General features: G+C 43.5%; 1 protein-coding gene across 4 annotated transcripts in view; it reads right to left on the bottom strand.

Moving 5' to 3' along the window:
• Window positions 1-13,330, bottom strand: part of RNF220 (ring finger protein 220) — a 341,456-nt gene that overhangs the window by 321,623 nt on the left and 6,503 nt on the right. The window contains exons 3-4 of one of the 4 annotated variants that reach the window (XM_083619867.1): window positions 8,772-8,863; window positions 3,161-3,257 (exon numbers count right to left, since the gene is read on the bottom strand). The gene's annotated coding sequence lies outside the window, so the exon portion shown is untranslated. Of the gene's footprint in view, window positions 1-115; window positions 479-3,160; window positions 3,258-8,771; window positions 8,864-13,330 lie in introns of those variants that run through there. The other 3 variants (XM_083619869.1, XM_083619871.1, XM_083619873.1) reach the window with 3 other exon arrangements.

Consider the following 13,330-nt stretch of genomic DNA (forward strand, 5'->3'; position numbering starts at 1 on the left):
CTGCTGGAAAGTTAGGTCGACACATACGTTTAGGCACAAACACGCGCGCGCACAAACAATGCACCATGCACCCCTGGCTTCCTCGCATGCACCCCTGGGATCTCCCGCTACTCACCGTGGAAATTCCTCGAGAGGTGGCGTCCCCCTTTAATGTCAGGCTGCGGAGAGCGAGAGCCTGGTCTGTTGCTGCGCGGGGAGGAGAGCCGGACGTGCTAAGCCCGGCGCGTGTGTGCAAGCGCCTTCGGCCAGCATGGGAGTGAGCAGGAGCCTGACACGGCTGCTGGGAGCCAAGGAGAGCGCAGCGCTGCCTCTCGAAGCTGCCTCTAATCAGTGAATGAGCCTCCACTCTCCCAGGGACTCCTAGCTGCTCTCTCTCTCTCACTCACACACACTCACGCTCGCTCGCTCTCGCTCTCAAACACACACACACACATTCTCTCTCTCTCTCTCTCTCTCTCACACACACACACACACAGGCACAGAGCCGGCCTGAGAACGGAATACATTAGGGCAGGGAGGAAGCCTGGGAAATGGAGTCCACAGCTGGGACGCACAGCTGCTCAGGGATGAGCCCGTCCGTCACCCCCCCTCCTGCCCCACACCGAGCAAGGCATGAACTTTGGCTGGGAGCTGGCGAAGGGGGGTCGGGGAGGTTAGGGTCGAGCTGTTTTCGCGTTTCAAACTCAGGGTGGTTGGGGGTGAGCGAGCACATCCCGTCTAGGATGGAGTTCTTTTCACCAGTAACGCTTAAATCTGCCTTTCCATTTCTGTGATTTCTTCGATTTAAAAGCAGCTCTTCTGCTTTCTCCCACATCAACAGCATTCAACATTCTCCTTTGTAAAGGCTTAAACTGGCCTGCAGTGCTAATGGTACCGCTTTTATCTGTCTGTTCATAGACATATTCACATGTAACATTAAAGGTGATGATCTCGTTTGTTTGTTTTAGTACCTTGATATTCCCCACCCCCTTTACATTTAAATCACCTCTTGCTTAAATTAGTCTGTAACTCTGAAGTCAAGCCTACATTGGCTGCTACAGGTCAGGACAACATTTGATTTCTCCTCTGGTTGCAGCGCTGAATTGACAACACCTACATACTGCACACATATCCCAAGTGAAGTTCAGAGGTCCTTTCCAAACTCTATTGCGAAAATGTGTTATAGGCTAAAAGTTGTCCTTATAAGTAAGATACACTGAGGGTACTGCCAGTGTTTATAGTGGGATGCATGCAGAGTTTTCACAGCATCCATAGCTTCAAAACACCAGTGTGCATTTAACCCTTATTTAATCCAGATTTACCTGTTCAGGTGGGAGGGGAGAGTAAAGTTAAAAAAAACTGTTGCCAACAACCCATTTGCAATATCTAAACTACCCTATTACAATACGAAGCCCCATACCTGGAAGCTCCCTGAGTACAATAGAACTTACTCTCTAGCATGAGTGTCTCTTGTGAACAACACCATGACAGGTCTGAGTTTTAATAGTAAGAGAGTCATATAGGCAGCAGCACTTGGTCTTGAGTACCATAAGAGATTAGGTGCATTTGATACACGGCCTGACTATGGGACTCTTGGCCTGTCCACCTTAGGAGATAGTCCTTTACTTTCTTGTTACTCTGGTGCAGTGGTTTTCAACCAGTGTGCTGTGGCACCCTGGGTGCCTTGAATGATGGTCAGGGGTGCTGTGAGCAACACTGGCCTTTGTCCCTCTTTCTTTCCCTACTGATGCCCTCTCACGTCTCTGCCTCCCAAAGGCTTGTACAGCTGTTTATTGAAGCAGCCGTGGCTACAAGCTCCACAAGCAAACGGTGCCTCTGGGAGGCACCTCTCTTTGGGGTGGGCAGCTCAGAGACCTGGGCTGAGAGTAGAGGAGACTGATGGAACACCACAAGGGAGTGTTCGAAAAGGGGTGAGGGGCTGCCAGCTCTGCAGGCAAGGGGTGACATAAGTGAGCTCCAGAGTCCCACAGGGATGCTGCAGAAAGAATGTAGTTGGCTAAGGAAGCCGCGGAATCAAAAAGGTTGAAAACCTCTGTTCTAGTGGGGTTTGTTTTTTTTAACCAGTTAGTTCCAGAGACCAACAGAGCTATGAGGCTTCTTTACATAGACTGGTTTTGTTACTTACTTTATGTGTATTGATTTTAACTGGCGCTTCTGGTTCTAGTACTGTTGTGTGTCATATTCCCTTTTCCCCTATACATTTTAGTCTCTCCCCATATGAAAGTAATTCCAGACCCTTAAAAATTGTTATTGTGTTTCACTGCATCATTACCAGCTCTCCTTCTTCCGGACTTTCTGATTCACAGCATATCCAAATTCATCACCGTTTCCTTGTGCACAGAACCACCACCTAGCTACCATCAGCCTTACTTAGAACAACAAACTTTGTCAGGCACTGATCTAATTGCCTCGGCGACATTCCATGGCGTTCCTTACCATCACTGGAAAGTAAGACGTGTTGGAAAACAGATTTAGAAGCTGGCTAGGTTGGTGATGTCCTTTGTTGCATGTAGAAATCGGTGGCAGGTGCAAGACTTTAACACTGTGTTTTACTGTCATGTTCACATGAAGTATTGTGCTAAGATACAAAGGAATCCTTTCAACCCCATATCTATTTTCTGTACCAGGGATAGTGAACCTGTTGGATTGCACCTCCATTCATCCCTGGCCATTGGTCATGTTGGTTGGGGGTGGGAACCAGAGTCCCATAATGTCTGGACCATGGGCTCCTTACCTCCATCATCAACAGGATTTCTCTGACCTGTAACTTGCATCATGAGGCAAACTGCACCCTTCCTTCACTGCCTGTGTTCAGAATTTGTTGTAAAATGTATTAATTGTAGCAGAGCCCAATCTCTGCTCGAGGTTTTCCCACAGGCATCTGGTTGGTCACTGTGAGAACAGCATGCTGGATCAGATGCCCTTACAATGTAGAAGGTGGGGCAGGCAGGACAGAGTGTTGTTACTGCTCCACTGGCCTCTGTTGCCAGAGAGGAGCATTGTTGGTTCGGAGAGCTTTGCCCAGGGGTTGATGTGGGGCACCAGCGGCCACATGGGCCCCATGTGGCTGCTGGTGCCCCAAAGAGCCCTAATTCTTCAACTATACCAGCCTGAAACTGAAGTAAAATAAAAAAAAACCCAGAAAGAAATGCACACTCACCTATTGAGTCAGCAGACATGGGATGGGATGCAGCAGTCAGTCAACTGCTCTGCCTTGCTGCTCCCTGGACAGGATTCGGATTTTCTGTTCATCTGAGCTGGGGTATCCAACAACAGGAAACCAGGCTTAGTGATGTTTGATAAGCTGCTCACACACAGGTGATTATGGTCCATGTCAGTGCTTCCAGGTGCTTCAGGATTCTTAGAACTTCTCCAGGCAAATTTTAAGCCAGGGTTCTCACTTTTTAGAAATTATCTTTTGGAAGCACCACACAGATCCAGGGAATTCTGGTCTTTGATTAACAGAAGGGGGAGGAATTCCCCAAGGGCAGTCATCTCTGCACCGACATGGGAACGGTTCCTGAAGAAATGCTTCTCACAGGCAGATGCTCCCTCCAACCATCTGATGCACCTGTTTACCCACCTACCTATTTGGCCTCCCACCGATCCTGACGAAATAGCCAAGTTAATAGCTCAGCTGAAACCGGGCAAAGCCCCTGGGCCCGACCTGATCCCTGCTGAAGCCATCAAACTACACCCACAATGGTGGGCCGGCATCTTGGCCAAAACCTTCGATGCAATCAACGCTTCCGGTCTCATCCCCAAAACATGGAAGGAGGCCATTATTGTACCAATTCATAAAAAAGGTTCTCCAACGGAGCCGGAAAACTACCGTAACATCAGCCTCCTTTCGATCATAGGGAAAATTTATGCCAGCTTTTTGATGACTAAATTATTGCGATGGGTAGATGAGACTAACCAGATTGGCCATGAACAAGCAGGGTTCAGAACTAAACGCTCTACAACCGATCATGCGATAGTTCTTTATCATCTGGCACGGAAGTACTCCTCCCCCCCCCCCCCGGGGCTACCTCTGTGCTGCCTTCTTAGATCTAAAGGCAGCCTTTGACAGCGTTCCTAGAAATATTCTTTGGGAGAAACTTGCGAAACAGGGCATTGATAGAAGACTCTTATGGCTCATAAGCCAGCTCCACGAAGGTACCCTTGCCAGAGTGAGATTCACTCCAGCGGGCGACCTTACAAATTCGATACCAAGGGAGTGCGCCAAGGATGTATATTGGCTCCCTGCCTATTCAACCTATTCATCAGCGACATGCGAGCACCCCTAGTCAACTCATCTCCAAGTACACACGCGCCTAGACTAGCGGATTACCGCTGCCCACTCCTTTTATATGCGGACGACGTGGTAATTCTATCTTATACACGTGTTGGACTAACCAGAGCTCTGAAGATCTTTGCCACGTATTGTCAACTCAATCAATTAACCATCAACCATGCCAAGTCCAAGATCCTGATCTTCTCCAGAAGCCGGAGATTATACAAATGGAAGCTTGGTGGGGCAAAAATAGAGCAAGTCCTAAAATTTCAATACTTAGGAGTTATTTTTCAATACAATTTGGGGTGGAAAGCTCACATTCAACACCTACTTAATAAGGCCAAAACCTTGTCATATGCGCTCCTCCGATTCTTCTTTTCGGACGGAGCTTTGCATGTTCCCTCGGCCCTAAAGGTGTTCAAGGCAAAAGTGGTTGCCGTGCTTGCTTATGCTGCCCCGCTCTGGGCCGTGATGACAGATCTTGCTCCCCTTGAGACTCTGCAAAGCCAATTCTTGCTCCCCTTGAGACTCTGCAAAGCTACGTCGGCTCCTAATGCTCCCCCTGTGCGTAAGCAACGCAGCCATGCGACTAGAATTGAAGGTCGCATCCTTAGAAACTTGCCTGTGGAAGCAAGTCTTCAATTACTGGTTATCATTGTGGCACAGATTACCAAACCATTACCTTGCCCAATGCTTATGGCGAGATGAATTCTCTAGCCTTTGGACTAGTAGAATTCATGCCAAACTCCTGAGTTATGGAATCTCTCCCTCAGATTCCCTAAAACTAGACCAAATCACTGCTCAGAGACTGATCCGCCAAAGACTGGATGACATCGATTTACAGCGAAATTATACGCTGGGGGGAGGTGTTTGTTCGCCCCAGAACATTGGTATCACTTTAACTTACTGCGTTCCATCATACCTCTCCTCCCTTTCGACTGTTGCACATAGACTGGCCTTCACCAAAGCGAGGTTTAACGTTTTTCCCTCCAATGTCCTGAGACATAGGTTCTCAAAGGGCCAAGCCCCCGCCGTGTGCGAATGTGATAAGGTGACGCCGGAGTCGCTCCAGCACATTATGTTCACTTGTCCCTTGTTTAATGTGCCACGGGCAAATTTGTTGGGATCAATCATACAGAAACTAGAGGGTACCCCACCAAAATTCCACCTTGCCCAAATCTTGCAGGACAAGGATACCCACACGACCCTGAAGGTGGCTAGGTTCCTAGTTGCTGTCCTTTCCCAAAAGCAACGCCAAGGAGCTCTACAAGCTAATTAAGGCGTAGTATGCCTTTCCATTTTATAGTATTTTATTGTTATAGTGGTGTTTTAGCGATTGCTTTTTTTTCTCCTTACGGCACAAGCTGTTATTTATGTGTTGTTTTTACCTGTATGGGCCTATGGCCGTAATAAATGATATTCTATTCTTTTGGAAGCTGTTTTGTGTTGATCCTCTAAACTGCTGAAATCAGAAGTTTAAGGAACAGGGCAGGGCAGGAGAAGCAGTTTCCATTAAATGGAAAGTACTTTCTCCTCTTTAAGCAAGGTTCAAAGTTGCTTCCAAAGGGCTTCCAAAAAGTCCAGTGCTGCACTTTGAAGATGAGGACAAGATATTGTGGATGATGCAACAAACATGCACACCAGGGAAGCATTTGATCCACTTTAAACTTCTGGTATACACTGCCTACATCTGTTGCAAGTAACATGAGTGATGCGAGGGTAGACATGAGTGATGGTTGAAGAGAAACATAATGTGGGAACTCAGGGATGGATTACATCCTCTGCTTAATCCGTTGGAATTACTATTATTGCTATTATTATTATTGCTATTATTATACTCTGCCCATCTGGCTGGGTTTCTCCAGCCACTCTGGGCAGCTCACAGTATATTTGAGAACATACTAAAACATCAAACATTAAAAACTTCCCGATCCAGGGCTGCTTTCAGATGTCTTCTAAAAGTCAGATTGTTGTTTATTTTCTTGACATCTGAAGGGAGGGTGTTCCACAGAGAGGACACCACTACCGAGAGGGCCCTCTGCCTGATTCCCTGTAACCTCGCTTCTCGTAGTGAAGGAACCAGTAGAAGACCTTCTGAGGAGGATCTCAGGGTCTGGGCTGAACGATGGGGGAATAGAAGCTTCTGCAAAACCTGAATATCAGGAAAGACAGCAATATTGTCCTACAATACAACTCAAAATATGGAAGGTTGTAATTATCTATCCGAAAGTGCCAGCAAGAATTAAATTCTGCAAGTATACTGGGTGTGGGGAAAACTTTAAAGTGAAAATTACCCTTGTGAAACACCTTAAGACAGGCATTCCCAACCTTCGGCCCTCCAGATGTTTTGGCCTACAATTCCCCTCATCCCTGACCACTGGTCCTGTTAGCTAGGGATCATGGGAGTTGTAGGCCAAAACATCTGGAGGGCCGCAATTTGGGGATGCCTGCCTTAAGATCTATTAACAGGCAAGACTTTATAAATGACTGACTTGTGGGGAAAACCTCAGTAAGAAATCAAGCCTCACAGCAATGCTACTCTTAAACAAAACTTTTACACGTAACAAATGTGAGAAAACACATTCTCAAAAAAGGAAGTAAAAACAAAAATATAATTTGTGCCTGAACCCCAACCTTAATGTGTTAGAAACCCATAGATGTGTGGACTGCAAGAAGGTGTTTGTTTTACAAAATAAATTCATTAAGCATCAGAAAATCCATGCAAGACACTGACAGATGCAACACAGTCTGACTAAATCAACATGTCCTCGTGGAGAGCAAAGAGGCAGAGCAGAGTTGTGATCATTCAGTGCTAATGATTGAGCAGTTGACAAAGATGAGGGAGAACACTGACATATTTCTTTTTTTCTACCAAGCAGTCAGCTCTATGCAAGAAATTCAGAAGCAGCTTGGTGTCTGTCCATCTAGCCATGATCTTATCAGTGGAGGCTCTTACACTAGGCCTACTAGGGCCTAGCCTTCCCAAGGAAAACATCAAGCAACGGGACACCTTGACAGAAGCCGGAGTGCATGGAAATGCCATTTACCTCCCACTGCAGTGGTACCTATTTCTCTACTTGAACTAGTGTGCATTAGAACTGTCATGTTGGCAGAAGCTGGGACAGAACAACAGGAGTTCACCCTGTCACATGGATTTGAACCACCGACCTTCCGATCAGCAAGCCTAAGAGGCTCAGTGGTTTAGACCACAGAGCCACCCGCTCCCTCCACAGTATAACACTGTATAACACTAGGGAGAACCGGTGACCAACAAACCTCCCTAACTCAGGTCCTCAGTGTCCACGTCTTGTAACGTCATGATGGGCACCTATCTTTATTGCAAATCCATCTGAGAAAAAACCCCATAACTTCCATTTTCACTGTACAGATGACTTTAATTTTATGTATGTGACTTAACCCAGTAAATCTTTTTTTAAATGGGATGTCATTGGGTTTTGCAATATATTTGCAATATTTATAGTATAACATAGGTATGTCATTGTGTCACTGGATTATGTGTTTGAATTAGATTGGCTTGCTGTAAGATTTTTTTCTTTTTCTTTTTCTGGAATTCCTTATTGCTGATTTTTGAGGGGAGGGGTAGTTTTCTATCTGTTTTAAAATGATTTTTAAGTGCTGCTTTATCTAATTATATTTTTGTTGACTTTCTGATTTTAGATTGCCTTACCCAGCAATTTTGTTGCCCTTAATATTTGAATTCAATCAGCCATTAATTAAATAGCAAAACAAGGCAATGCCTTCTCAACTATTGATAACTGTTTGCTGTTGCTATAGTTTTTAGTTACCTGCATAATCTTATAGATATTTTCTCAAATTGTTTATTAGTCTGGATACTTGTTTGACTTAGTGAAAATGTATTTCTTTAAAAAAATGTGAAATGTTCACAATTACAATTTATATTCTTATTTCAACAATAAAGTTGTATTAGACCTTTTCAAAGTGCCTGCATTTTAACAAAACTTTCAAATTCTAAAGTCAAATGCAGTTAGTCCCCTGAACAGAAAAGTGCAACAATTATAAGTTTGTGTCTCATTTTTTTCCGGTTAATCAGCCACTGGTGGACTTCAGAGAACCATGAGCTGCTGCACGTCTTTGGCAAATTATAGGCCTCCACAGACCCAGGTAGTTTTACTGTATCTTTGCTTTGCTCCTACTGTGATTGGTTCTTTTCTGTCCTTTCCTGTTCCTATACTGTATTGCTTTTCCTTCCTGCTAGCTGAATTTGTCTGTTCATCAAAGCACCTCACATGTGCAACTCACAGATACTACATCATATTCTGCCCATCTGCTCATGCTCCATTTCCTGGTCCTGCAGCCCTTTACCTAATTAATTTAATTTAGAACTACCAACTTTCCTGCCTACTCCCCTCTTCATACTTACCTGATCTATTGAGACAACCTACCTTACTCACTCCTTGCAAAGACTCCAATTCTAAGCATGTTGCATAGGATCCCTCCAATAAACGACACTCACCATTAAAGTCATCCAAATACATTGTCCTTGGACTAGCACATTCTTTCCAGAAACTGCTGAAATCCACAATAGTGACTGTGCGTTCCACAAGCCTGAAACCAAGCAGAATTTTTAGTGTGCTGTTGCAATTGAGCTGAGGTCAGCACATTTTCCATTGTTTTTGCACATCTCCTGGGCTGCTATGAAGCACACACTTTATGTCACCTCAGAGTCAGACCTCTTAGCTTATCATCACCCTTCCCACTGCCACCCTGAATGTGATTAAACTTTGGGATGATGGAAATAAAATGAGCCAAGCAATAAGCTTTCCCCTTTTACACACGCAATATTCCAAAATAAAAATGATGCAACATTCCAAGCCTCTGAAATCAGTGAGATGCTGTGGCTGGGGGGCGAACTCTCTAGGCACTTTACATCTTCCTTGTTAACAGCAGGAGCAGCTGCACTATTCCAAATGGCCATATTATGGCAGTCCCAGCAACATTACTCAGGGAAGCATACTACTGAAAAATGTCAACAACGAGGCAAAGTATGATACGTGCATGCTAGAGGATAGGAAGTCAGATGCATTTAGTATTTTCAGCAGGAACCTTAAAAATGTAAATTGATAAGAATACATGTTGGTTTCTTCAATAATAATAATAATAATAATAATAATAATAATGTCAACATTGGGTCCAGTAAATTATCTGGAAGAACCTGATACAGCACTATTGATGAAGCAAAGCAGATATTGACCAATGGGAGACCACTGGTAGTCCCACAAAATAATTAGATATAAATGTAATTTCATTACTTTTCAACATTAAAATAATGGGGTCAACAACATTTGGTACATTTAAAAAAAATAAAATTACATGCCTTTTTTTTACGGAATTCAGAATTGTGTTCAAATAATTTTGTTCAGCTTTTCAAATGTCAAACATGTAATAATAATGGCACATATCCATTTTATTTTGTGTACTCTTCAACTTTAAGGTTGGCTGGGCTGGGTGGAGGGGCAACTCTGCCCAATACACTCCCCCCATGCACACCCAGTCCAGCTGAAAAAAGGGTTTGGATTCCATTGCCAAGTCCTCATATTACATCTGTAACATATATGTGAATTTGCCAAGTTGAATCTGAAGTCTTTTGATGTTTCAGAAGCAAACAACCCACAGAAAACATTTTAATGAATATGAAGACACATCAATCACTATTCCATGTCAGCAAAACGTAAGATATAGCTTTCAGCTTCAGAACCTTATTTAAAAATATTACAAAAGCAACATTTGCCCAAAACAGCAGCATATAAATATTTTAAAATAAAAATTGGTTCCTATATGTTTTTGGTAGTGATCTTCTGTATTTCCAAATTCATAAGTATGCTGTCAGCAGTGCTTCCAACTTTGGAAGGATATTTATTGGGGGGGAATCCCACTTAAAATTACATTCAATGATTTTTGAAGTGTGTATGCACAGAAGTGCAGATTTTGTGTGTCTGTTAGAAAGAGCGGAGGAGGGAGGGAACTGGATATATCAGCTTCACATTAGTCAGGGACAATTATAAGTGCAGTCTTTCTTATGAACATGTTTTCCAAATCCAAAGGAGACTACAAGAGCTTCAAATCCTTCAACTATTCAAAATACATGTGAAACTTTATCCAAATTAATAATCCCTTTTGAGAAAAGTTGAACATATTTTTAAGTGCTCTTGAGATCAGGTACTTTAATACCCTACTACGGTGATGACAAATCATAGGAAAGAATTAAATATTACAGTCCTGGATTCTCTTATTCCTAAGCAAGAAGCCTTGGTACTCAGAAATGTAATGACTCTAGTCATTCCTTCCCTTTTTATAACTCACTGCAAGGGTATGGGCTTAGCAGATACATTGTTTTGAACCACTAGAAACACACACACACACACACACACACACAACCCCCAACAAGTTTATTGCTATATCATGTTCTATAGGCATCTATCATGTTGCTTTTAGTGCATCCTTATGTTTAGGAGCTAGAACATCCTAAAGCACCTGGATATGGGCACTGCTTAGGATTCTTTAGGAAGGTTCCTGCTAAGGAAAGGACTGCAAGCTAGATGGACCATTGGTCTGACCTAATTTGGCTTTTCTGATATGCTATTCCAAATAACCAAAACATTAAATACCATATTGGTCTGAATATAAGCCTCACTTTCCCCCCGAAATTCCAATCATGAAAAGTGAAAGTGCGGCTTATATTCGCAACCTTACAGTATGCAGCCAGGAGCACGGAGCAAACAGTGCCAGGAGCGTGGCAAAGAGGCGCCCGCCCCATACTTGGTTCCCCGTCCTCTCCCCCAAGGCCAAGAAGGGAGAGAGCGAGGAAGGGGAAAAGCCGAAGGCAACACAGTGCGGCTTCCCCCTCCCCTGTCCAGTATGCAGCCAAGAGCAGAGAGGAATGGAGAGGCTTAAATTCGGGTATTTTTTCTTTTTTGTATCCCCCCCCCAATTTTAAAGGTGCAACTTATATTCGGGTGCGGCTTATATTTGGGTCAATATGGTAAGAAACAACAGGTCATCAGCTAGAAGCAGGAGTGCCAGCTTGGCCCCATGACCATGGGTGCTCAGATCTGTGGGTGCCATGAAGCGTGCATGGTCCTGGAGCCGAAATTTGTGGGTGCCCAGTCCCTTCATGGAGAATTTTGTAGGTGCTCGGGCACCCAGGGAGCCAGCACTTATGGCTGGAAGGATCAAAAGGTTTTGTATATAGAGTTTATGTTCCACATGTTTAAACACAAGGTTATTATTTTCAGGCATACAATTAAACGTGGATTTAGTTTGATCATTGAAGACCTCTCTTGGAACTTGCTGGAGCTTAGGTTTCACTTGCAGAGCAGAGCTATGTTTTTTGCCTCAGTCACCCTTGCCAGAATCAAAGTTGTTCAAAGTTGTTGCTTTTACAGGCAGGAGTTTTTCCTTTTTAATTAGGTATGCATCTTACAGTAAAATAGTACCATTACAGATGAAGGGAGCAATTCTCTGCTGTATGTGAGGGCAGCTGAGGGGTCTTAGGATACCATGGAACCCCCTTTCCACAGTCAGATAAGGAGGTTAATACTGGAAGACAACAGGGTTCACCATGAAAGGTCAGCTAGACAGAATTTTGGGATATGGCATTATCAGAATGACTGGCATATCAAAACTGAGTAATTAGCAGCATTGCTAAGAGAGATAAATCTGATGTAATATAGTAGCTCTTTATATCATATCCATCAGGTCAGATAACACTGTGAATAAGTTATATTCAAAGGTTAGACTCTGCTTAAAGATAACCCTCTGTAATTTCAGTCCACTCTGGCTTATAACTATATTTTATTGTAATTTACCTATTGACTTGAAATGTGACATCTTGAGGCACTGTAGCCAACACTGCTGTGTGCACTTTGATATTGTATCTTGTTAACTTTGCTATTCTTGTTTTATGTTTTCATTTTAAACATTTAAACCAAAAGGTAATTACAAACAAGAGGAGGTCAATGGTTGGAAACCTCATCATGGTGGCATGGTCTGAGGATGGTAGGGGTGAAAAGGGGACAGCTGAGGCCTGCCAGGCTTTGACTCAAATGGAAAAAAGCATGGGTTTGGCTCTGATGCTGGGGTGGAACAGAGAAGACTTTGAATCCAAATAACCCCCATTTCCCTGACATAGCCCCCCAGACTGACCGGCAGACTATGACTAGTTCTTCTTCCCTTTATAGGCAAAGCAACTACTACAGCCAAGCAACTACTTCAGGCTGAAGCTGTAAACAAAGCAGAGCTTTCTCCTGAACTCCTGGCTCTGCTGTTTGTTTCTGGAGAGAAATAAGGAACTGGAAAGCATTCAGGTACAGGCTGATTCCCACAACCATTTTGATAAGGTGGTGAAGCCCCCAGGAGCTGTAATTTTCTCCCTAAAGTAGGGAATGCTCTGACACATGAAAAGACCACAGACTGTATATTACATAAAATACTTTAAGATGTGTACAGAGTCACCATGTCAACACATGCTGAAGAAGTCACAAGATTGGCCAATACGCTGGAGATGGTAATTTGTAGTGGCTGCACTGCTACATCAAGGTGGTTATGTCAACTGGGTCTTGGCACACCTACACATGAAAGCAGTCTAGTTGTGATATGGATCCAGTATCTGGCATTAACTTCACACTGATTAGCCTGTTTTAATGTAGACACTGTAGTAGATTAACTTATTTTCTAGCTAAGGAAGTTATCTAACAGTATAAAAATACCTGCTTGGAAAGTGATATGTAATATAGGGATTTTCTGTTCTGTATCTCTTTAAGACTAGTAATTCTAAGCATATTTAATTCAAAGCCAATTCCACTTAAATCAATGAGATGGGTGTTTCAAGTAAACATGATTTGTGTTGGACTGTTGGAAATATCAGTGCAAGCAGAAGCCAGGAGCTGCTACTTCTTTTTTAGCAGGATGCAAATGCACATGTCCAGGGCTGAGCTCCAGATGGAAAACAAATTATGGGACCCACCTTTAGAGAACATTAGCTCATATTAAGCCCTGTTTTTTGGACAGGCTTTT

The sequence above is a fragment of the Podarcis filfolensis genome (assembly GCF_964270895.1).
Source record: "Podarcis filfolensis genome assembly, chromosome: 6".
NCBI lineage: Eukaryota > Metazoa > Chordata > Lepidosauria > Squamata > Lacertidae > Podarcis > Podarcis filfolensis.